This window comes from Anastrepha ludens, chromosome 2 (assembly GCF_028408465.1).
Source record: "Anastrepha ludens isolate Willacy chromosome 2, idAnaLude1.1, whole genome shotgun sequence".
NCBI lineage: Eukaryota > Metazoa > Arthropoda > Insecta > Diptera > Tephritidae > Anastrepha > Anastrepha ludens.
Window position 1 is genome coordinate 76260054 of NC_071498.1, and position 26934 is coordinate 76286987.

A 26934-nucleotide genomic window follows, 5' to 3' on the forward strand; every position below is an offset into this window, starting at 1 on the left:
AAGTGTGCTCTGCCCAATCCATAAAAAGGGTGATCCTGCAATCTGTGCCAATTACCGCGGGATTAGTCTTCTAAATATCGCCTATAAGGTTCTAGCGAGCGTATTGTGTGAAAGGCTGAAGTCCACCTTCAACCAACTGATTGGACCTTATCAGTGTGGCTTTAGACCTGGAAAGTCTACCATCGACCAAATATTCACAATACGCCAAATCTTGGAAAAGACCCATGAAAGGAGAATCGACACACACCATCTTTTAGTCGGTTTCAAAGTTGCATTCGACAGTACGGAAAGGAGCTACTTGTATGTCGCGATGTCTGAGTTTGGTATCCCTACAAAACTAATACGGCTATGTAAGATGACGTTGCTCAATACCAGCAGCGCCATCAGAATTGGGAAGGACCTCTCCGAGCCGTTTGATACCAAACGAGGTTTCAGATAGGGTGACTCGCTGTCGTGTGACTTCTTTAACAACCTTATAACTATTATCTTTTAACAGCCGCGTTGTTAGTTCTTCCTTCTCCAAACTGGATAAGGAGGCAAAGCGAATGGGTCTGGTGGTGAACGAGGGCAAAACGAAGTCTCTCCTGTCTTCAAACAAACAGTGGGCGCACACGCGTATCGGCACCCACGTCACTGGTGACAGTTATAATTTCGAGGTTGTAAAAGACTTCGTGTATTTAGGTACCAGCATTAACACCGATAACAATTTCAGTCTTGAAATCCAACGCAGAATCTCTTTTGCCAAGAAGTGCTATTTTGGACTAAGTAGGCAACTGAGCAGTGAAGTCCTCTCTCGACTAACAAAACTAACACTCTACAAGACTCTCATAATGCCCGTCCTAACGTATGGCGCAGAAACTTGGACAATGACAACATCCGATGAAGTGTCTGAGAGAAAGATTCTGCGGAAGATTTTTGGACCTTTGCACGTTGGCAGCGGCGAATATTGCAGGCGATGGAACGATGAGCTGTACGACGACATAGACATAGCGCAGCGAATAAAGATTCAGCGGCTACGCTGGATGGGTCATGTCGTCCGAATGGATACAAATGCTCCGGCTCTGAAAGTATTTGATGCGGTACCAGCTGGTGGTAGGAGAGGAAGAGGAAGGCCTCCCTGCGTTGGAAAGATCAGATGGAGAAGGACTAGGCTTCACTTGGTGTGTCCAACAGGCATCGGTTAACACGAGAAAGAAACGACTGGCGCGTTTTATTAAACGCGGCCAAAATCGCGTAAAAAAATATTTGCGGAGAAGCAAGGGCCTTTTTGCGCTCATTTCAGCATTGCAAGATTTCGATAGGCATCGGAAGATGATCACTAGACAACTTCGCTATCTTTCGATCTGGCCCGATCTCGAAATTCCTTGCCGAAGAGTGATACACGCAACTTTTTCGTCTGGTTTCAATGAAGTGCCGTACAATTTTACCCAATATTTTTTTTTTCATTTTGTCATTTTTCAAACTTTGAACCATGTAGCACAAAAATGATGGAAATACTGACACGAACATTATCCATGATATCGACTTTTTTTCATCAATCCAAATACAGGTATCCCTCGTATAACGCGATAGTAACGTTCCAGAAGAATTGCGCGTTTTGTAATATAATTCCGCGTTATCTAAAACATAGTTTTCATATAAATTTGGGAGTTATGTTCCAATAGGTTTTTTTTTAAATAAAATACATACAAAATAACAGATGCATATATATTTCAACGCAATACTAAAGTTCAGACTTTCTTATACAATTAAAAACACAAGATATGAATAATAATACATATGTACACACATATTTCAAAATTCAAAAAACAAAATTTAAATAATTATGTGCACATTAAAAAATTTAAAAACAAACTAAAACAAATTAAAGGTTTATTAAAAACTTTGTTGTTATTCTTCAAACTTCTTATGGTAATTAATCTGTTTCACTGTCTTCAAAGATCTTTGCACGTGGGCGTTTTGGGGGAGCAATAGCTTCATCAGAAGATATTTCTTGAACATAGTTTTCGCTATTGGATAAGAAACTAGTTGTGGGACCTTGTGGTTCTTCTACTGGTTTTATAATTGCAAAATCTGTTATCAGTTTTTGGTGGGTGGTTTTTTTAAGCTCCTTTTCTGGTATACTCACACATGTTGTGAAGGCAAAAAAGGGTAATTCCCGGTTTACATTAAAAATACATTACATATCATATATATGTGGTACGCAAATTAGTGCTACCAGATTTTATAATTATGTATTTTCCCCTTCGCGTTATATAAGCCTAAATTTCGCGTTGTACTGAAACCTAATTTTTCCAAATCGCGTTATATCGAAACCGCGTTGTATAAGACCGCGTTATACAAGGGATACCTGTATTACAATATTCATACATAAATATATTGAGCGTGTAGCGTTAGCCAATGGCAATATATTTTTTAAGTATCAAGATATAAACATTTGCCCGTGGAGACGAGTTGTAATACATTTGAAATGTAGGTTGTGTTGGGTGGCTGGTTGTTCGTTTAGCAAGTTTTTATTAGTTTCAATTTCTCGTTTGTATAGCTTGGAAGAATAAAGTCATAACCGGGCATTTGACGAGCGCATTGTTTTGTATTCATTGAGATTAAGTGCCTACCTCTCAAAAATGTGTAAATGTTTGGCAGGAAATGTAGCGTGTTGGTAAGTTAATTCAGAATGTAAATATGTGAAACGCGGGCAATTATTTAATTTACCGGCATGATATTGAAACACTTCAAACAAAACATGGATATCAATCATGATTCAGTGATAAAAGGTTTGCTCAGTAAGCAGCTTTCTCGTTCTCTCTTGACAAATCGGCTCCCTTAGCAAGACACGGGATGCTAACTCTAGAAACTTTAAGTAAAAGTGTAGGAAAAGTAAAATTTGTAGAAAAAAACATATCATTTTCAAAATGGTGTGCTTACGAGCAACAACTCGCTCAAGAGTTTTCATCGGTATGTTCAGGAGTATGATAGTACGACATGAAATACATACCTCTTAAGTCAGGACATGATAGAGGTATTGACGCAATCCGAGATCGATGAGTGGAGAATTTACAAGGCTTTATTTCGTATGATGTGGTGATTTAGACGGAATTCATGTTTTACAAACAGCTAGCATTTCCCAAAGAGTTACGGCAGTGAGAATAATTGGATAGTCCCGACGCGACCGATAACATTGCATACCTGATTATAAAAAAGTTGGGATTGACGGAACTTGTTCCCAATGAGCCCATCTTACCATGGATGGATGAAGTGTCCACAGGAGGCTTAGCAAAGCACAGTACCAGCGATCAGTTTTAAATTTAGTAATTAATTCACAACATAAAATCTTGGATTAACTGAAATAATTTCTTGTTTTAATATTAGCAGAAAAATAACAATCTTCTCTTATTAATTCAAGATTTAAGTTAAAGCCATTTTTACTCAATAGAACTACGAATTTTATTAAAATTCTATTATTACAAATGTTCTTCTAAACGTTTGTAATACCGTGCAAAATAATTGTGCGGGACGAAATTCGATAGAAATATAAATAATGATATATTTATATATACCGAATTTATAATTAGTGACGACTAGTTGTTAATAATGCCTGTTGTTTTAATGTTTTTATTATTATATTGTATATGAAGGAAAAATGTATGATAATATTTACCACATACCTTATAAGATACGTTTTATACTAATATACATATGTATGTATGTATATAAATATGCATACATACATTTACGTTGGTGCAATTTTCATAGTCTAATATACATACATATGTCCTATGCCAATACATATAAACATGCCTACATATATACAATTTCGCGCGTTTGACAATTGTAATGTAAAGATGCATACAAATCATATGAACATATCAAATGTGCGAATCTATTCTCTCCGATATGATGTGATAGGAAATGAAAGGGAGTGTTTCGAGTGTAATGTGTCTTGAAAAAGTCAAATCGATAATGTTGCCTCTTAGTGTTGTTGACTTATTAACGTCTGATGCACAATCGAAATTGAACATATCTTTCATGAATTTGAGAAATATTTCGTAATTTTTCACGTTTGTGTAAATGTAACTTGTTCAATTCCATTGCGATTCCATTTACCTTCTTCTCTATATCCACACAAAATATCTATCAAACAAATAAAATTAAAATTTTCTTTGGAAAAATGCAACCATTCCATCAGTATTTTCTTATGACGTTGTCACGTTAAACTATTTTCAGTAAACCGACTTTACAGACAACCTCTTTTTTTATATGCATATACAAATAACCCATTATATAAATATTATTGATATATTTATTTGTACATAAACATAATAATAACATATATAAACATCATTATTATATTTATTTTTATGTAAACATAATAACAATAATATATATATATATATAAACACATCATTGTAATGTATATAAACATAATAACGCACACACGCACTCAAACCAAAATATAACAAAACGCAACACAACATAACATAAGTTATAGGAACGACGCATGAGGAAGATAACGACGCATTTTTTGGTGCGTGCAGCCGGCTACATCGAATTATAAGACGTTATCACGTCTAAATCGCGATAAAATAATATTTTCCGGTTGGCTTTCCATTGCTACCACGATATAGTTATTTATAATGTCTAAAGCGTGGACTGAATTTAAAAATTATAACACAAAAATCTAGTCACTACATCAACCTTTTGATTTATAGTACTTCTTATAAATTAGCATTAAGAATTAATAGCAATATTTAACTTTAAAAATACTTCTTTTTTGCATAAGCTTAAAAAATGCCCTATTACAGACACTTATTTTACTTAAATACAAACACAGAAAAGTAACAATATTCACTACTAAACACTCTTTATTATTTTTACTAAATAATAAAATTATAGCATCGACTTGGTTTTTGATTTCTTCAAACGCAATTTTTTGGGTGGTGGCTCGTCTGGGGTCTTCCATTCGGCACTTTGACGCTTAGTTTCACCCCATTTACACACGGAGACATCTGGAATGGAGACACTGGAAATTCTCTTTTCATGTCTCATTCGCGGCCACACGGGCAAAATTGTTTTCGGCGACATTTTGACATTTAATACTTTAGCATCGTCTGGTTCGGATGTATTCTAGCACGCGCTTACATGTAAAGCAGAGAGCGTTCGTCAACAGTTTCTTAAATATATGAATGAAAAATGCAAACTGGTTAAATAATAAATAATTTGTTGTTTTTTTTATTGAAATATATTTATAAATTCTTATACTTGAATAAAAAAAATTAAATTAAAAATACTTCATATGTAAATAATTAACTTAAAATTAAACTGAGTATCTAGAAATGCAGGGAAAAATTAGAAATCAACATAAACATGTCCCATAACTATTTTAAATTATACTACTTTACTAGCAAAAATAATTGTGCATTTCCCAGGCAGCGTTCGTATGTTTGTCATTGTTGTTATCTTCCGTTTGCTTGAAAACCAACACATAACTTAGAACTTTCTTCCACGAAAGAAGAAAACGAATGAAGCAACTGTCAAAAATTGCTTTAAGATTGGAAATACGAATAAGAAGCACAAAGCGTGTCGCCAGTACAGGAGACAAATTCCCTTCTCTCTTCCGCGGCCGTCCTTCACCACCGAACAAAATGTTTCCCTTCCAGAGGAGACATCGTGTAAATGGGCACTTTCAGGTTCATGTTAGAAACACAATGTTGAATTCTGAGAAATTTTTGGTCCTCAGTTGACTTGTGCGGAATGAAACGTTCACAGACCTTTCGTAAGCCCAAATGATGAGATCAAATGCGATATATCAATGTTTTGGAGATATTCAACTCCGATTCCATAAATTTCAACGATGATTTCAGTTTTTGACAAATTTACGAACAATTTCGATGGAGTTTTCAGTAATTACTGATTTTGGGCGGCCCGTATGTTCATTGACATTTATGTCCTCACAACCATTTCTGAAACAGACAATCATCGCCATAATCTTTTTTCATCAATTCCAATGTTTCGGTAAACATTTTACCAATTTTAAAACTAAATTTGACACCTCTTTGTTCGAAACTTCTTTTTGTACCGATCACACAAACATACTGACACTACTTCGCTTCCACTGAACCAAATGTCACCAAGCTTTCACTGGAAGTCAGTTAGGGATGGAACTTCCAATTCCTGAAATCATTAAAAAGATGTCGCCATCAAAACCATTTTTATGACGCCAGACTTGTTTATTTTGGACTTTACCTTGTATGGTATCTACGTTCATTCCATCGCCTTAGAAAATTGTGTTCAGAAAATTGTGTTGGGCTTACAATCTAAATTACAATATAGTAAAATCTACTGGGGTAGTGCATATACTACTAAAATTAGGTTTGCAGAAGTGTCTCATTCGAAGAATATGCAACATTACTTGTTTGGCGCACTCTGTGGATCTTTTTATAATGCTAATATTCTTCCCATAATAAACTTGTACTTGTACTACAGTTGTGAAATTGTTTTTTACAAGGAGTTAATACAGGGTGGCGCACGAATCGTGCTACAAAAACAAAACGTAATAACTTTTTTTCTGTGTGAGTAATCGGCTTTTTATTTTTTTTTATTTTGCAGATTAGTATTTAGATTTACAAAAAATGGAGGCTTGGGATACCGAAAAGAGGATTTGGATATTGCAGCGGTACCATGCTTTGCAGTCCATCATTTCCGTCCAAAGGGAATTTAGGCGGGAGTTTGGCGGCACTCCCCCGAGCAGATGGACCATTATGAGGCTGGTGAACATGTTTGCTGAATCTGGAAGCATCGCACGCATACCGTACCATCGAGATCCCCATGTTCGGGTCGAAGCCACAATCGCGGCTGTAGCATCGTCAATTCAGGCAAATCCAAGAGTTTCGACTCGTAACTTGTCGGCGCAAATTGGAGTTAGCAGACGGTCATTGCAGCGGATAGTTCATGATGACTTAAACTTGTTTCCGTACAAAGTTCAAATCACAAGCAAATTAAACCCTCTGGATTTGCCTATTCGCCTGGAATTTTGCCAAAAAATTATTGAAATGGCCGAAGAAGACAACAACTTCATAAATTGCTTGTTTATGTCTGGTGAGGCCCATTTTGATCTAAACGGCAATGTAAACAAGCAAAATTGCCGTATATGGAGTCAATCAAATCCGCAAATACTCCATGAGATGGAACTGTACCCTGCAGAACGAGTCACAGTGTGGTGCGCAGTTTCATCAAGGTGCATTGTCGGGCCATACTTCTTCGAAGAAAACGGTGTAACAGCGACTGTAAATGGGCACCGTTATTTAAACATGTTGAAGGAGTTTTTTTATCCAGAACTGCGGCGAAGACGTATCCCTTTTAACAGCATTTGGTTCCAGCAAGATGGAGCAACTGCACATATAGTCAGACCGGTTATGGAGGAGCTCCAACGAAAATTTAGAAATAAATTGATATCCAGAAATTCCACTTTCCGCTGGCCCCCAAGGTCTCCTGACCTCACTGCACCAGATTTTTTTTTATGGGGTTATCTCAAACAAGAGGTGTGTAAAACAAAATCAAGTAATTTGACTGAATTGAAGCAGTCCATCACAACAATAATTGAGGCGATCCCGACTTCAACCCTTCAGTGCGCAATGAACAATTTTCTCATCAGGTGTCGCATATGCGTGAATGAGCATGGAGGTCATTTACGTTCTATTATTTTCAAAACTAATTAGTTACATAAAATAAAATTGAATTATCTATACAATAAAAAAACAAAAAGTTAAATACGTTGATTAGAAAAAAAGTTATTACGTTTTGTTTTTGTAGCACGATTCGTGCGCCACCCTGTACTTACGAAGTTCAATCTACACCTCGAACAATTTAAAAGTAGTTCTCATACACATGTTGGAGTTCCAATGTCTTCGCACCACCCTTTTTTTAATAAACTTCTTAAAGATAAACAACTTGTAAAATTACCCGTTTTCCTAACAGAAGTGAAAATATCTTTTTTGGTTTAAAACATGCGATATTGAAGTAATTTCTGTATAATTATTTTATTTACGTAAGCTACCATTTATTATCTTATACATATCTTTAATTGACTCTTAATGCGTCCTACAGCATTTAGAATCCAATATTACATAACTATACAAGGAATTGACATTACCACTGCTATATTTTTCGAACACTCTGTCATTAGCCTTCGATAGACACACCTTTTTTCCACAAACAGAGTTGAAGTTTTTATTTATACCTTTTTTTGTAAGTATTTAGATTAAATAAATTTAAAATGAATTGTTTTATTGAATTTATTCAAAGATATCACATAATATAATATCATGCTTGGATTTTATTAACATAAAGACAAATTTTATCAGAAATAAGCTTTGCACTCTAAAGAAAAAAGAAATATATAGGAGAAACTATCTTGTGATTCAGAAAACTAGATATATAAACTAAAAATGAAGTAGTAAGAATACAAAAAGTTAGTGAATCATTAGTTAGTTAGTTACTTGCATTATATGGGTTTTGCAATAGTATGAACTATATTTTTGTATAAAATTTAAAAATATATATGTAAGTAAATAGTCAAAACTTTTCCATATGGGGCGAAAGGTGAATTTTTATCTTTTTTGTAATTCCATGTCGGCCTCTAAAAGAAAGTGAGGTAGACAAATTTTCACCTGATTGGGATGATGGCAATGATAGTGTCATAAACTTATCAGTATATGGTGACTGTATATGCAAAAAAAAGTACGCGAACTACACACTGGGTAAATTTCACCCAATTATTTTTTTTAGATCTCCATAAATTCGGTGCGCAGCAACTGAGGACTTACTGCATGAATTCGAAGATAACGGTATATTTCCAAGTGCTAGAAATAAACGAGCTACAACCTAAATATGGGGTTACTCACATCCCAAAGTGTTTACCGAAAGCTAACTTTTATCTTATTTAAACTCTTGTGTGTACCCATGTAAGTGCACTTATAAAATTTATTAGACAAAAATGTATATATTTTATAAGATAATAAAGAATTGTAAACAAACAAACAAATCAGCCGCTGCTCAGACGGCAAAGATCTAACTGGCTATGTTGATTTTAGACCTCTTCTATTTGCCACTTCCCTGCTTGGCTCGCTTGACGTGAAATTCGCATGCAAAAGCAACAACAAAAATATCGTGCAAGACTCGCCCAGTATGGTTATGCCTCATAAAACTGGTGGCTAATTTAATTTTAGCCAGCTCTATTTCAGCGCCGCCAAGATATATTTATTCATGCCAGTAGCTTCATCTATTCGCCGCTTGCTAACGCTTGGATAAGAGGCCTTTTTTCTTATATCACTAACACAATCTCAGTTTTTTCGTAAACAAACCTCTATGATGTCCCCAGCTACGTCAGCCAATCAGCTTATTCTCTCGAAATCGCTGAGAGAAGTTAACGGTTTGATCTTGGCCCCACCTCTACAAATCATTTCACCATGTTGTAATCTCATTCTTGGCCGCCGTAGCCGAATGGGTTGGTGCGTGATTACCATTCGGAATTCACAGAGAGAACGTTGGTTCGAATCTCGGTGAAACACCAAAATTAAGAAAAACATTTTTCTAATAGCGGTCGCCCCTCGGTAGGCAATGGCAAACCTCCAAGTGTATTTCTGCCATGAAAAAGCTCCTCATAAAAATATCTGCCGTTCGGATTCAGCTTGAAACTGTAGGTCCCTCCATTTGTGGAGCAACATCAAGACGCATACCACAAATAGAAGGAGGAGCTCGGCCAAATACCCAAAAAAGGTGTACGTGCCATTTATATATATACATATATATAATCTCATTCTTGAGTTAATGTTCAAGCTGATAGTGATACAAAATACTACTTTTACGCAATTGTTTTTTTTTTATATTAATATCTTTTGAACGGTTTAAAAGAATTACTCTCCGTTTTTGGAGTATTAATACTGGTTCAAAAATGGGTCGATTGGTACCCATAACGAATATTTTTAGCCAATGTTTCCGTAAAATCAACTAAATAAGTTTAAGGAAAAATTACTTTGATATACCCATGTGGAATAAAGGTTGGGTGGATAAAAAAATTATGCATTGTGTATTAAACTTATTATTAAATAGTCGTCGGATTCAAAAATGTTAGTTCAGTAAATTTTCAGTATTAAGAGCACAAGTAATTCAATAGATATAAATTAATAAAGCTGCATAAATAACTAATTTTAAGCTCACATGTGCAACCAAAGGTCTCGTAGTTAACAATTTTAATTTCAAGCGTAAGTAACTATTTTTTTTATTCAAATGGGCTAAACGTTTTTGTGGATTAAGCTTGTATTTAGTACTAGATAAAAAGCACTAACTGTAACAAAAGAGCTTTAAAAAAATTATTTATAGAAACTTAGTTATAGAATTTCACACTATAAAATAATGTGATAATGAGAACTTTTGAACGTGAAGACCGTAGGAGGCATCTATATTCCAACTATGGGTTCAAAACACTCTAATGGCTTTAGATGAAAAACATCTATCAAAATGGTAAAATTAGAAAAAACAAATTGTAGACAAATAATTCCAAAAGGACTCGTCGAATGCATCAAAATTATCGTGATAATTTTATGGAGCGCTACAATTAAATACATGAGATCCATACCAAGAGCTTAGCATGTATGATGTTTGATTAAGTAAATGTAAATTTTAAATATTACAGATTTTACATATTTTTTCACAAAAGATCAAAAGAAAACTTAATAAAACAAATCATTTCTTGAAGATAACAACAAAATTGTTCCCTAAATAATTGTAAATGCCCAATAAGCAACACATAAAACGTCCAACGAATAAAGGCCTTCATTGGACTTGGGACGATATGACACAAGCAATATCCAAAATTCCTACCTAGATGGATTATTAGGCTTGGCTACTGAAAAAACTGTAACGACATTTTTACAAAAATAGTGCCTTTGAAAGAGAGAGAGAAAGAGTATTTTGTTACATAACATGAAATATAGCGAATAAGTCGTTCCCTTAACAAAAGAGTTTCTTTTAACAAAAAAACTCATAAATTTAATTGTACATATCAATAAAATATTTATTTAAAAAAACGCACATTTTAAATACAATTTGTCACGCATATAAAGTTCTTTAAGTAGTTCAATTAAAATTTGATATTTTATTTTCTTTAAATGGGCATTTTAGTGCGTTTTTATATACAAAGCTAGGCAACACTGCAGTAGCGAGAGAGAAAGTTGACTGCTGAAAGCAGAAGAAAACCAACAGCAACTGCAATCGCGGGCAATGCGACCAGATGTTAAAAAAGTAAAGCTAAATAAAACTAAGTGAATTATTGAACTAATTTTTAAAAAATATATATGTAGGTACATTACTTTTAATTAGAACAGGCTAGAAAAATGTCATGAAGAAAGAACTAAAACTCCGAGACTAAAAAAATACCGTGAAATGTAGTATATGTATGTATAAAGAACTCGGTAACTAGTCACAAATATGTAGATGCCAAACACATGCATTGTCAATATACATACATACATATATAATATGTACATATGTAACAAATCCACGGGAATGGTTAAGTTAAAAATATAAATAATTAAAATAACATGAAATTATTCTGTGGTTTACATCGACCTTTTCTCAATTTTTTCCCACCTTTTCAGAAAGCGGATAAACGTATACCCATTTTCCTCTTACTTTCATCAATGAATTAAGTATCATCCGAAATTAGTTTTCAAACTTTCCACGACCTTTCCTTATTGAATCATGGCCAGAGGTAATCGCAGTGTTTCTTTGCATAGTGAAGAAAAATTTAAAATTTAAGCTTTGATCGAGAATTCCAACAATGTGTAATGTGTGTGTTAATTTAATAACTGTTGGCGTCTAATAGTCGTAGACAAGTACAGTAATGGAATGTGTGTATAAATTTGTTGTTTGCTTTTTTATTTGTTGTTGGAATTATCGATCAAAGCTAAAATTTTAAATAGCACTTAATAGTTTGGAAAAACAATAAGAACTACAAGAATATAACATTAAAAAAAATACACTAGAACATAGTCAATTTTTTTTTATCATCTGTTGTTTCCAAAAATTTCTGTAAAATCATGTAATTCGGAATTGCGCTGGTAATTTGCCACTAGTTTGGATACTCCAACAGGATAACGGCCTTTTGTTCGTAAAGGGGAGGATTAGTGCTAACGACATCAAATGGTTGGGGTTTAAGGTGCAAACTCCATTGGCTCGGGTTCGAAACCCATAGTACTCATGAAACATCAAATGATAGAAAAAGTTTTTCTAATACCCGTTGCTCCTCGGCATAATCGAAAAACAAATGAAAACAGTATTAAATACCACAAGTGTACTACGAGGGTCGTTTGAAAAGTCCGTGCAAAGTCAAAGAGATGGCACCACTGGCGCGTATCGAGGTTATGTCTGGTTAGTAGCATCTCTTGGGAAAAACCCACAGCTATATTTAATTATTTATTTATTTAGTTTAACGGTCTTAAAACCTAATTTATACATTTATATGCTTATATGCTAAGTAGTATAATAATAGTATTACATATGTATGTGTACAATAAAACTAATTGTAGTTTACAGTTATCAAGCTTTTACAGCGTAATTTATAATTTAACATAGTTAATGACATACATATATGTATATATACATATGTATATACATATTAATCGAAGAAGTTTTTCAGCTCACGCCAAAGCAGTTACTGTCGCAAAATTAATGGAAATAGGGTTCCAACTCGTTTCGCGTCACTCTTTTTTCCAGACTTGGCTCCTTCGGATCCATCGGACTACTGTTTGTTCTTCAATTTAAAGAAATTATTATTTTTCAGACATGGACAAATCCTTTTAGTCGGAAGGGGTCAACAAAGTAGAACAGCGTTGTAGACGAAGTATATAAGCCTAAAAGGGGCCATGTCGAAAAATAAAAAAGGTTTGCCCCAAACAATTATGTAAGTAGTTTTTATTTTTAAACGGACTTTGCAAACGAGCCTCGTATCTAACATTACAAAGGGAAAATGTTACACATGGTTGCGTTCAGAAATAAGAACTTAAACATTGTTGCAGAATCGCATTTCAAAATATTTTAATATTAAGATTGAAATTTAAAATAAGTTAATATAGTCACATATAAAGGGTAATTTTTTAGCTAATATCTTTTTAAACAGTTGGTTTAAACAGCTGACGCACGTTTCGTGTTTTGTTTCACTGTCAAACATCTTCATTTTGGTCTACAATTTAACCATGAATCGTCTTACAAACGAACAACGCTTGCAAATCATTGAATGTTATTATAAAAATGCGTGTTCTGTTAAAAAAGTTTAAGTCCCACTTTTTTATCGAAAAAATGTGTTCAGCGACGAAGCTCATTTTTTGATCAATGGGTACGTAAATAAGCAGAATTGTCGATTTTGGTGTGAAGATCAGCCAGAAGAATTGCAAGAGCTACAAATGTATCCAGAAAGGTCACAGTTTGGTGCGGTTTATGGGCTGGAGGTAGCTTGCACCGTACTTCTTCAAAGATGCTGCGAATCGTAACGTAACTGTGAATGGTGAGCGCTACCGTGAAATGATATCCAACTTTTTTTTTTGCCCAAATGCAAGAGCTTGACTTGCATGACATGTGGCTTCAGCAAGACAGTGCCACATGCCACACAGCACGCGTAACAATGAACTTGTTGAGAGGCGAGTTCGGTGAACATTTTATTTAACGTTCGGGACCTGTCAATTGGCCACCCAGATCGTGCGATATAATTAGATTATTTTTTGGGGGGATATGTTAAAGCTCATCGTTTCAGACAAGCCTGCTTCAATTAACGCATTGGAAAGCAACATTAAAGCATTTATTTGTGAGATACCGGCCGAAACATTGGAAAGAGTATGGCAAAGTTGGACTAACCGGATGGGCCATTTGAAGCGCAGTCGCGGTCAACATTTGCATGAAATAATCTTCAAACATTAAATTATATGGACTGTACTATCGATTTAAATAAAAATTTCATGAATTTTTCTGAATTTTACGTGTGTTTTTTTGAAAAACTTTCCTTTAGCTCTTAAAAAATCACCCTTTACTATATTCATATGATGTTACATACAACCGTTATGTAAACAAAATGGCAGTATTGTTGTGTTCAAGTGGGCGCGGGTATAAAAATAATGTGTGTTAAATACATACATATGTATGTAAAGCAAATTAGAACAACCCCTCTGTCGCACTATAAGGATTTATACAATGTATGTACACATATAAATGAAACGAGTGTACATATAATATTTGTTTATTCGCATTTGAGAGGCATTCTTTTCCCAAGTGTTTTGTACACCCATTGCATGAGAGTTTGTAATACATGTGTGACCTCATTGAATAAATTTGTGTAGAAGCTATGTTAATGTTAAGCATTAGCATACACTAACAATTTCATATTTATGTGTTCCTTGGCGCCAGTAATACCCAAATATAATACTTCGCATAATATCAAGATGACGCAAATACAAGCATGAGCAAATCTACTAAACTGCGCAGATATGTACTTACTTTTATGTGGTGTGAGTAGATATGTCGCCGCTCAGATTAAACATAACCACTACATAAAAGTTAATGGCATAAGTTTTAAAATAGTGAGATTTTTTAGGGTAAAAAGAAAATTTAGAGTTCCATATCTTAACGAAAGTGGCGAAGAATTATTAGAAAGAATTATGCTAGAATGTGTTACAATTTTTTAAATTTCAAATTTAAATGCTAAGTTCTCAAACCATATTGAACGGTTATATGTACATACATTCATACATATGTACATAATTTGTAATCAGAAAGGAAGTAGTTTTAAGTTGTGGGGACTTTGTGGATCGGCAACACTTTTTGTGAATATAAAAGTAATAGTATCACGTCACACCGCATTGGTTAGCACTTCTTTGTACGATGCCTAATACTGCCCTATGGTGCCACTACATGGTAATGGTTGTACAGATTAGTCCTTTATGCACTGCGACCACATTGATTTATTGTGCGCCTCTATTTACTTAATTATAATTATTTTGTATACCGAGGAATCGCACCAGCTCATTAGGAGGGAGCAACTGTAGGTCTTCCTCCTCTAGTAGGCCCTAGCCCAGGATTCTGTGCCTCCTGTGGCCTAATGCCTCACAGTTGGTGATTAAGTGTTCCATAAACTCCTCTTCATCACAGCAGAACCTGTACGATCTTGTACTAGATAGCCCTATTGTGTTAATGTGTTTATTACAGGCAAAGAGACCTGTAAGTGCTCCACAGAGTAATCTGAGGCCATTTTTATCTAGGGTTAGAACAGATTTTGCTCTATTGGCATTGAAGTTCAAAAACTGTTTGTAATCATTAAGGCCGCTTGTGCCGTTCCAGTGTTCCCTGATTTTAGTTTGGATCCATTTTTTCGTTTCCTGTTTTATATTATTTTTGTTAAAGCCGAAAAATGGGGTTGGGCCAATAAATAGCCCTTCTGTTCCTCTTTTGACATAAAAGTTTTCTTTCTCGTTTCCTTCATGTTACTCATGTCCTGGTACCCAAATCAGGGAGACTTGATTATGTGTGGCCAGTTTGTTAAGTGCATTGTTACGCTCTATTAGGACTTTTGACTTGAATGTAAAGCTATTCAAGGGTTGAGAACCGATTGGCTTTTGGATATGATTCTTACTGTTTCCATTATGGCGAAGAGCTCCGCATGGAAAATCGTGGTATCTGTACTTAAAGTTAGAGATTTGTGTGCTCTAGGCCCGATTATTACTGCTCCTACTCCTCTGTACCATTTTTGTGAGTCATCATTTAGCCATGTTGCGTTAGTGTTCCACTCTTCCCTAGACGGGAAGATAGCCTTGTATCTCTTTATAAAATTGAAGCTGTTAAACTGTTAAAGATATTGAGATATCCAGTAAGATCTCCTGGTTTAAGTTTTTCTTTCATATGAAAAGAGAGTGCTTCCTCTTGTATTGCTAAATGTAGCGGTGGTAAATTTAAAAGCGCCTCCATGCCAGCAGTCGGGGTGGTTCTCATGGCCTCTGTTATGCTTAGGCTCGCCAGCCTTTGTGGTTTACACGGTTTTGATATAGCAGTAGTTTGATTTCTTTTAACTCACCATACCAAAGCCCCATATAGTACAATAAGTCTTACCATGTGGGTGTAGATCCAGAAGGTTATTTTAGGGTTCAGACCCCAGAATTTACCCAAGAGTTGTTTTGTTGTTCAAAGGTTTTTCGTTGCCTTTTTTATTGGTGAGTTGAGGTGAGCCTCCCAAGTGAGTTTTGGGAAACGCTGTGGAAACGTAATATAAGGCACAAATCCGCAACAAATCGCTCGCCGGTAGATCGAGGGGCAGAGAAAAGAAATGAAATGAATTTTGCGTGCCGAAACACTACTACCAGGACCGCCACGGGATGTCTCCTAGTCACAGTATTTTTGCCCAGAACTCCTTTCGGCGATTCCAAATACAACTTAACTGACTTGGTTTTGATTTGCAAATTGTGTCTAATTATTTTCTGTTTATATTGTATTTTGATTTGTTTTTGTTTGTTTATTGATTTGAACGTGTGAATTTTGAAATTCAAGGTTATGAGTGTAACCGGATTTTAATATTGGTTCACGTAAATTGTCATACACATTGGAGCAATGTTTCCAATTATTTCGAAAGGTACTTGTTATAAAAGCAAACTAATATTGTTTGCGCTTTTCTATATACTTTTGCTTTACATAATACAAAGTGCGATAGAAGGACACGATTTTAATTTTTAGTTCTAGAAATTAAAAAGTTATTTTAATCTAAAAAAAAATTAATAGTTTTTGTGGCAAAGTTAAACCTAAACATTTTCAAATTATTGTGACTTACAATTTGTTTATCAAATGTAGCCCCAAATGTCCCTTATTTATTCTGAAAGTTTCATCGTGAAGTTAAGTTTTCACGAAAAAAATATCAGATTCGTTATACTCGTAACATAAAATAGCATGTGGTAATTGGTTTTTATACTTTCTGAAGAGTGCCACAACATTAACATACAACAACATTTTTTCAGACACAGGCTAGGCAAATTTAGACCAGCTGATTTTTTTTTTTTTTTTCAAATGAGATAACAAAAAGCCGTTCCAAGTCGGCTGTTCAACGTAGTTTGTCGTTTTCTTTTTCACTTTCTTTGTCGTGACATTTTAACGCACAATCGTTGTTGTTGGTTGTTGGCAAAGTGACACCTCAACTTTGTATATTCAATCGCGATTTTGACCTTCAGTTTTAAATAAAGATACAAGAAGTCAGGATAGTCGACTCTGTAATCCGTATACTCGCCAGCTGAAACGTATACTGTCTGCGCCCCTCTACGCTGTTTAAAGTCAAAGCCGGTTTAGTTGATGACTGCCGGTGATACGAAAAACTTCGAACAGCGTGGAGGGGCCCGAGCGCGACGGAGAAAGCAGTAAGTGCGATCGAGAGAAAACACCGAGGTGGGAAGCGAAGGACCTTCCCCCTGAAAGGTCTTATTTATCAGGAAAAATAATACGATCTCAAAAAAAGTGCAATGAGTTAGGTCAATTCTACGTGAGTGATATTGATGGAAATGAACTTTACGAAGAAATTCTTGAATGCAGGATGTTGCTCACGAGCCGAAAAAACACCATTTCAAGTCCAGAAACACTCCTCAAATTCATTGTTTGGTTCGAAAATGAAAGCGTGTTCCCGAAACTTCGCATCGGCATTCAAATTATACTGATAATAGCAGTTTCCATTGCTAGCTGCGAGAGATCCTTCAGCAAGTTAAAACTTATACTGTCTTATTTAAGAGCTACAATGGGTGTAGAAAGAGTGTGCGATTTGGCGTTATTAATATTTCGCTGCCATGAGCGCTACGTCCTCCAGGGACGCCTCTGCCTAAACATACACAACAATGGCAGACAGCCTACGTTTGTTACTGATGAAAGGCAGGAGGTGATTGATCTCACCTTATCAAATTCAAAGCTTGTGTGGTCAATCAGGAACTGGAGAGTCCTTGCCGAAGATTCGTGCTCGGACCACAGTTATATTGAGTTTCAGTGTGACGAGGAGGCACAAATGTCATTGCCCTCTAGAAACCCCAGAAAAACAGACTGGCAAAAGTTTAGGGGGGCGTTGCAGGGCTTTGCCCTGACGCCACCAAGACTTCGAAAATAACAGGGGGTATTGAGGTGGCAGTTGAGAAGCTCAGCGCTGCCTTAGTTGAATGTTTAAGTCAGCCTCCTTCAACATCTCCTTGATCGGACTGTTGTTCCATAGGGGAACCGAGATCGTATCGAACATTTTTAACTCTTATGTACATATGTACGTACAATATATCAAGAACTTACATCTAAAATAATGAATTTAAAACATGGATTTGCCAAACGAATCCAAATTATATTTACTTTTGTACCACCCAAGATAAAATAACATTAACTTTACATTTACACATATGTACTTACCACCCTTATATAAGAACCACAACACTTAAGTCTTTAGTTAAGTTTTGGGCTAAGCAATATTATAAAAACATATGTATGTATGTGTGTTTCGTAATGAATAAATTAGAGCTCTTAGTTTGCGGGAAAGTAAATCCGAAGGGGAGTTGTTGTTGTTCACATACTCCCCACACTAACGGGAAAAGCTTATAGAAAAATGTCAGTATTGTCTTTGATCACATACATATGTATGTAAATTGCAAGTGATTACTTTGCTGCACTAGGGAAAATTGCTTTTCAGCCACTCCCGTTTTATAAATTTTACAATTTTCAACAATTTTTATAGAACAGGTGATTAAAAAGATGGTACCTGCTTTATGTTCTTATCAAAATTTTTATTTAACAGTGTATGACAAAATTATGGAAAAGCGAAAATTATTAATTTTTATCGGAATATAATTGCGCTTCTACAATAGATCAAAGAAATTTACTGAAAATTTTATTAATATACATACATATGTATATACATACATCTACCAACGGGTTGCCCATATTAATTTACACAAGTGTACATTTATTTTCCTTTGCAGCTGCTTCAATTGCGCGCTCAGTGTTCTAATATCAATTCTAAGCGCATTTTTTGTGGTGTTCCTAATAGTCGGCGTAATAGTGTACTTTGTTTATTATCATGAGCAAGAAAATGACACTGCAAGCAAAATAAGGGACGGGCTAAAAGCAGGGCTTGACAATGGATTGGATAAAATAAATGATGCTTTATCAAGAAAATAAGGTAAATACTACATAATACATATATTTAATATGAGAACATTTTTACCATTCCTCTTGTAACTCTTTTTTTAAGTTAGTTTATTTTCGCACCTAATAACCGACCACAGGTTCTTGATATCATTCAAATCTGGTGATTGCGTACAATCACGGATATATGTATGCTTTGAGTCGTTACCCTGATAGAAGCGAATTTTCCGGAATGTTTAATTTTGTGGCTCTTTGCAGCAAATTTTCCTTTGAAATATCCACATACTTATGCCATATTACATTCAGCAAAAGTTAAATTTCCAGTTCCTTAATAACGCTCAATAATATGTTAAACAGTACGGGGGAGTCGCATTTCAAATTGCAATGAAGACATTCGATTTCGGGCAATAATTATTTTCAATTAATCTATATTATTATTTCGTAAAAACGTAAATTGTTTACTAAAACCTTAATTGTGACTTTTATAAAAATACATATATATGATATTAAATAAAAATAACAAAAAAAAAATTGTTGGGGTAATAGAATTTATTTCAAGAGTTTAAGTTTTTTTTTATTGCTACATCATTTTGACTGTGAGTCATTGTGGCATCGATACATATTTTTCTCACATTTCCTCATTTATTGACTATTTATATAAAAGAAAATATTAGTATGAACTTTATTTATTCTATCTATTATAAATTAAATAACTTAAACCTGGTCGCTTTCATAGAGGCAAAGGTATTGGCAATAAAACTAATATGTAAATATAACTTAACTTAATTAATATTTTGTTAGCATGCCTTTTTGTTTGAGGACGGCATTTCAGCGATTCTGCGTTGAGATATTAATTTTTTTGCAGTTTCTTCCCTAATATATTCTGATTATGATTTTAATACTTTTTGCAAATCCGACTGGCTTGTAGTCGACTGATTTGTGGTGTGCGTCTTGATGTTGTTCCACAAATGGAGAGACCTACAGTTTCAAGCCGACTCCGAACGGCAGATATTTTTTTATGAGGAGATTTTTCATGGCAGAAATACACTCGGAGGTTTGCTTTTGGCTGCGAAGGGGCGACCGCTATTAGAAAAAACGTTTTCTTAATTTTTCATCTTTCACCGAGATTCGAACCGACGTTCTCTCTCTAAATTCCGAATGGTAGTCACGCACCAACCCATTCGGCCACGGCGGTCGCTAAAAAGTGAATATGTTTGCTATTTTCAGTTTTCCCGCACCTCGTGCAACACTCTTCAAACTGTTTTGGAATGTGATTCCTTACCAAAATCATCCTTGATATTTCAATATATTAGTGTGGTTGTGAGGTTTGACTCCATCTTAACTTTTCGAATGATCTGGGCTCATTCACGTTCTATTGGCTTCCTCGAGCGGCCAAGACGCGACTGGCGAGGCGTTTATTCTTGCTTACGGCCCAGGCTTTTGATTAATAATGCGGCTCATAGCCCATTGTGATGTCGCGTGGGGAGCTTTCCCTATTTCTCCTAAAACCAGTGTGTGCTTTTCAAAAATTTTAGAATACCTCCTATTTCTGCGGAACTGAGATCTTCCAATTCGTTAAAAAATTGTCTGCCTAGAATAGCAAATCTCCGTCGGGATAGAGCAGGACAATGGCAAAGAAAGTGTAAAATTGTCTCTTCCTCATCAAGACAACTTCTACAGAAGTCATGTGCTTGCACACCCATCCTTTGGGCGTGCCTATCTATTAGACAATATCCCGTTATGACTACACTAAGAGTCGGCCACAGTGGATGGGCTATTTTGCAGGTGGCTTCATTACGCCATCATTCGTGTGCTTTCCTTACGATTTCTTCAAGGATAAGCAGCTTACATGTTTGTAAGGGTATGCCTATGTCATTGTCTATGTTGGTGCCGAGTCTCGCTAGTTCATCGGCTCTACAGTTACCATCAATATCGCAATGGCCAGGAACCCATATTATCCTTAGGCGAAATGACTCAGCCATCTCGTTAAGAGATGTGCGGCATTTCATGGCTACCTTGGAGGTTGTCGACTGTTTTGTGAGGGATTTTAACGCCACCTGGCTGTCAGTGAAAATGTAGATGTCATTTCCGGATATCGCATCACACTGTAGCAGTGTCGCGGCTTTCGTTATTGCCATCAGTTCGGCCTGAAAGACACTACAGTAGTCGGGGAGCCGAAAACTGAAGGAGATCCCCAGGTGCTCGGAGTATACACCTCCGCCCACCCTGCCTCGAGCTTTGAGCCATCTGTGTATACATGCATAGACTCGCCCTGTCTTACATCGTCCCGTGCCCACTCTTCCCTTGAGGGTAGGAAGGTCGTGAAAGTACTAATGTCAAGTGTGGGCGGGAGTGCATAGTCCACCAATCCGGGAATCTGCGAAGTGCCAGCCAGGATTTTGCCGTGACCGTAGCTCTTATTTGACCACTTAGAGTGTTCAGCCTTATTGCTGTGCGACGAGCGATATATTTTGCCTGCAGATCTACCGGCAGGAAGTTTAATGTCGCATATAATACTTTCGATGGTGTGGTTGGCATCGTGCCAGTTATGAGAACAGATGCTAGTCTCTGAACCTTGTCACGTTTTTTGATGTTCACCCCCTTCTCAAGGCCATTCCACCATATTACAATACCATAGTAGAGAATAGACCTAACCACTGCTGTGTATAGCCTGTGTATCATTCTGGGTCATCATAGATTTGCGTACTCTATCTGCGGCCGTGTGCCCCCAATTTAGCTTCCTATCCAGTACAAGTCCCAGATATTTCGCCTTTTCTGTTACTCTAAGTGGTTTCCCTCCTAGGAATATGTGTTTAAGCAAGTGTTTTATGTTTTCTGCTAAATAGTATCAGATCCATTTTTTCCGGATTTACTTCAAGTCCTCGACTTTTACACCAAAGTGATAGTCTGTTAAGGGATCTTTGTTGAAGATCGCATAATATCGGAAGGTGTTTCCCCGAGATTGCTTTAACAATATCATCGGCATATGAAATTATCTTATCCATTGGCTGAACCATGTGGTCCGGTGCTGCCGACGTTGCTGTGGGTGTTTCTCCTCCCGGAGTTCCCGTGTCACCTGAAGTGACAGGGACAGCAAGATCCGCTTGTCTTCTGACAGTGCAGATCTTGCTTCCCGAGTTAAGCCCAAACAAACATTAAAATTTTGAGGTGTGCCAATACGTTTGCCTCGAAGAAATTTAAATAAATAATGGACTGTTGCGTGTTTGGCCGAGCTCCTCCTCCTGTTTGTGGTGTTCGTCTTCATGTTGTTCTTCAATTGGAGGAACATACAGTTTTAAGGCGACTACGAACGGCAAATGGTGTTTTATGAGGAGCTTTTTCAGGGCAGAAATACACTCGGAAGTTTGCCATTGCCTGCCGAGGGGCGACCGTATTAGAAAAAACTTTTCTTCTATGTAATTTTGATGTCTCATGCACGAAGAACCGAACGTACGCACCAACCCATTCGGCTACAGCGGCTGCAGAAGTTAGAAAAGTAAAACAAATGTCAATCCTTATGCCAAGATTTTAACTCTAATTCCAGCATAAATAAATAAATCATTGGCTATGGTATATCTCTAACTTTGACCTGTCTTTCTTGGCGCAGTTTGTTAAGCGGAGGGGGAATGTGCCCCTTATATTGGGTGGGGTCATGTTTAATAATAAAGTGGCGAGACTTAACGTGGCCCTGTAAATGATAGAATCTATAGCTTTATGCCCTCTACGAATGATAAATGAAATTTTATGAAAAGCTTTTTCATGGCAGAAATCCACCCGTTTCTAACATTTTATTTACACGTTCGGCTTCGGCTAATCGGGCTAATGGAGTATAAGTTGCATGTTTTTCAAGCATACATTTTTAAACTCATGAAATTACTTCGTATGAACGGTTTTTTGATTGCAATTTACACATCATCGTTTGCTTAAAAAACCTAATTATCGGGAGCAATGGCTTTAAAGACATGTTTAGGCAGTCATCTCAGCATGCTTGTCGCGATTTATCTGTTCAAATTATCACATTTTTCCAGCAAACGTGCAATATCTACTTACATATGTATATAGATAAAAAATTGTAACGAAATATTTAAATCTCCCTTGAAAAGCCATGGAAATATTTACCTTTTTACCATCAACTCGCTTTCTTGTTTATCTGAGATTTCAGTAGAAATTTCCGGTTGCTTTAAGGAAACTTACCGATGAGATAGAAAATTTCGAATAATGCTCAAACCCCAGCTAACGAATTACGAGGAAAGCAACTGCACAAAATATACTTGAGTTGAGCTGCTGGAAAGAAAAGACGGTAACTTTTTTTATGTCATTGTTGACATTTGTCAAGCAAACAGATGCACAATATTACACCATAGAACACCGCGTGAAAGTTATTGAGACTTATTATGAAAATGGGCAATCTTTAAGACCAACACATCGCGAAATTCGTGCCTTTTTGTTTTTCAGTGGGTTTTACTTGTAGACGTGCTCATGGAGAGCATTTCAATTATGTAATATTTTACATATAATAGTCATTTTAAATATTTTTAATAAAAATTTTGAAACCTGAAAATATCTAAATTTTTGAATGTTTTATTTTAAAACAAAATATAGGCGCGTCATTTGAAATACTCTTTACTTTAGAAACTCCACTTAAACATCAAACGGGGGTCGCATGCAGTAGTATTTAAGTAGCATATAATTCATTAAAAACTCCCTTAGATGTAATTGACAACAATTCCACCAACTATGATTTGAATTCTTTCATTCAAGATTCGAGCCATATAACGCGGCATACAACTGTGGAAGAACATAAGACGCACACCACAATTATAAGGAGGAGCTCGGCCAAACATCTATCAAAGGGTGTAAGCGCTAATTACATATATATCTATGGACATATTTGTATATGTAAATATGTATTTAAAGGCCTCTTCTATTCGTCATTTCCCCGCTCGCTATCTTTATGCTCGATTAACTTAACGAAAAATTTGCATGCGACAGTACCAAAGTTTTCGAGCTAGATCCGCCGCTAGCGAGTATGGTTATAGCTCATTAGACTGGTGTTACTTACTGTCATACAAACACATGTAATTAAAGACAGCTCTATTCCCGCGTTGCCCACATATGTTCATTTATACCAGTTGATTCATCGATTCGCCGCTTGCTAACGCTTGGTGAAAAGAAGACGCCTTATATATCACATGTGCCACACGTTTTTCATTTTAAATGTTTGTTTATACTGAATATTGTAAAAAATTTTAAATCAAAACTTCTCAAAGCTAATCCTATAAGTCTAGGAAAAATTAGACTTTTTTAGTCCGTTTATAAAAACGTGTTATTTTGCCTATACATAATATTAATTAATATGTTTTATAAAACTTTTTTTCTTTCTAATTTTAGGACTACTGTGCCATGCCAGGCATAAAAATGCCCAACACTATTTTAAAATGAATCTCGATTGCATTGCATAAAATTATATTACACACTACATCTTCAAAACCTTGTAAGCAACGCTCATAAATCAAAAAGATTAAATTGATGGCCTAATTATAATTAAATATTCTAAACAAAGACAAATCTATATGTAGGTACAAATATGCTCTGAATTAGTATACATAGACCTCATCATAGACCTCTCATATGTAACATTTAATATGTCATATTCTGAAAAAAGAAAAGAAACTGTCCTTGCTCGACTTCGTTAATTTTCAGGAATGCACTTTTTTACAGTATTATTTATTATGTATTGAAATTGATATCAAATACGAATGTATGTTTCTAGAAGCCTTTTGTTTTAATTTAAAACTCTCAATGCAACTGCAATAAAAACAGTTCATTTAATTGATTGTATGCATTGTACCATAGCATAAAAGAAATAAAAATAATTATGTTTCCCCAGCAAGTATACAAATGTTAACAACGGAACAATACGAACATATGCCAATGTTAAGTCCAAAATTATTCCGCATTTGTACACTTGTGATCAACACTTCTGGATTTTACTATAACTCACTTTAATTTCTGCACCAGGACATGAATTCGTTAAGAGTAAAATTTGTCAAACATCAATAATCAAATTTTCTATAAACAGTGATTTTTATGAAGATTATGCTTCCTATAATAAATAATTTTTATTCATGTACAACACAATTTCAGACATACTAATATATATTAAATATTTGTTGTAAGGGAATAATCAATTACACGGACATCATTTTTACATCAAACGCATTCGAATGTTTTTATGCAAACAAATGTGAGTAATAAACGATGAGCTTTGTAAATGAAAGTTATGTGAAACAATAAATGTGCATTTATATATGTACTATCTATATTCAGTTTTAAGCAAAATTTTGTTATTTAATAGTGTACAATTTCGAGATAATATTCTTTTTTACAATAAACTTTATACTTACCGGTAAAATAAAATATAATGTTTTATATTTCATATGCTTGAAGCAGATCGATACAAATTTCTTTCGATGTTTTCCTCGTATTTTTGCTGAAATCATAGTGTGATAAAATATGATGTAAAGTGGAATTCGGATGATTCGTAAACGTACGGGGTCAACAAGATTCTACGAGTTAATAAGGTTTTCAAATTAGAGATTTCAATTTAGCGAAGCCAAAACAAGAACATTACAAAATAAAAGGAATTTTTCTATAATGTTTTTTAAATATTTATTTTTTAATAACACGAATTCATAATAAAAATATAAAGTCATATTTATGAGCACAGAAAAAAACGGATAAACTTAGCTGAAGGCATTACCAAAAGTTTAATTTCAAGAAAGGCTATTTTTTGCTTTGCTTCAAGCTCGTTTCGCATATTTTACCCAGAGCTTTCAAAAACAATCAGGAGCTTGATACGTTTTCATTAACAACATGATTTTTATGAAATGAAAATAAATGTAGAATGCGTAGCTCTAAATCTCCACAAACAAAAACAATATTGACTATATACATGATTTAATAATAAAAGGTTCTGTATTCAGTGGCAACTAAAAACTGGCACTCCTTAATTTATTGCTGGATTTGAGTTGAGAGAAAGGGAAATAACGAAGCGTTTCGAGGCGGTATTTTTATGCACGCATTCGAAAGAGCCGAAATTATCTTACGCCGCGGCTGAAAAAATGATTAAAAAATGAAAAAGGTTTTTTGTAATGTGCAATCAACGGTATAAACTGTACAAAGTGTTAATGACTTTTCCGAGTGCGGTTTGAAGCGAGTGACGACAATAAAGCAGGATAAAGCGATCGTCCAACGTTTTAAGCGGGACCCTTCTTTGCGACTACGCCAAGTACGCACAATTCTTGCTAAAAAGGGAATAGATCTGAGTATCAACACCATCGAACGACGACTGAGGAGCGAACATATCCTACCGTCCTACATCATCAAAGCCACTGGTCTAAAAAAACAAAACACATTGAGAAACAACAAAACAAGAGTATGGCTTCACAGTAATGTATTCGCCTTCCCAGTCCCCAGACGCAACCCCATTCAAAATGTGTGGGGAATTATGAAAACGCATCTTGCCGGAAAGCCAGTCCACGATTTAAAGGAACTCGTGCGTCAAGTTCGCAAAATTTGGTCCCCTTTGTCGACGAGCTACGCAGAAAAGTTCAAAGCATGCTAAGAAAATGCCAGGCTATACTCGACAACGATGGAGACTACACGGCTTATTGAGTAATTGCGACTCGTGGTTTTGTACATACTTTCATGTAAAAAAATTTAAATGTATGAATAATCGCGGCCCTG

The 26934-nt window shown here is 35.5% G+C and overlaps 1 long non-coding RNA gene across 1 annotated transcript; it reads left to right on the forward strand.

The window, feature by feature from the left end:
- Positions 1–2507: 2507 nt before the first annotated feature.
- Positions 2508–25614, forward strand: LOC128871898 (uncharacterized). The gene is made up of 3 exons (XR_008456075.1): positions 2508–2659; positions 19020–19219; positions 24577–25614. It is a non-coding gene; the product is annotated as an uncharacterized LOC128871898 (long non-coding RNA).
- The last annotated feature ends 1320 nt before the right edge of the window (positions 25615–26934 follow it).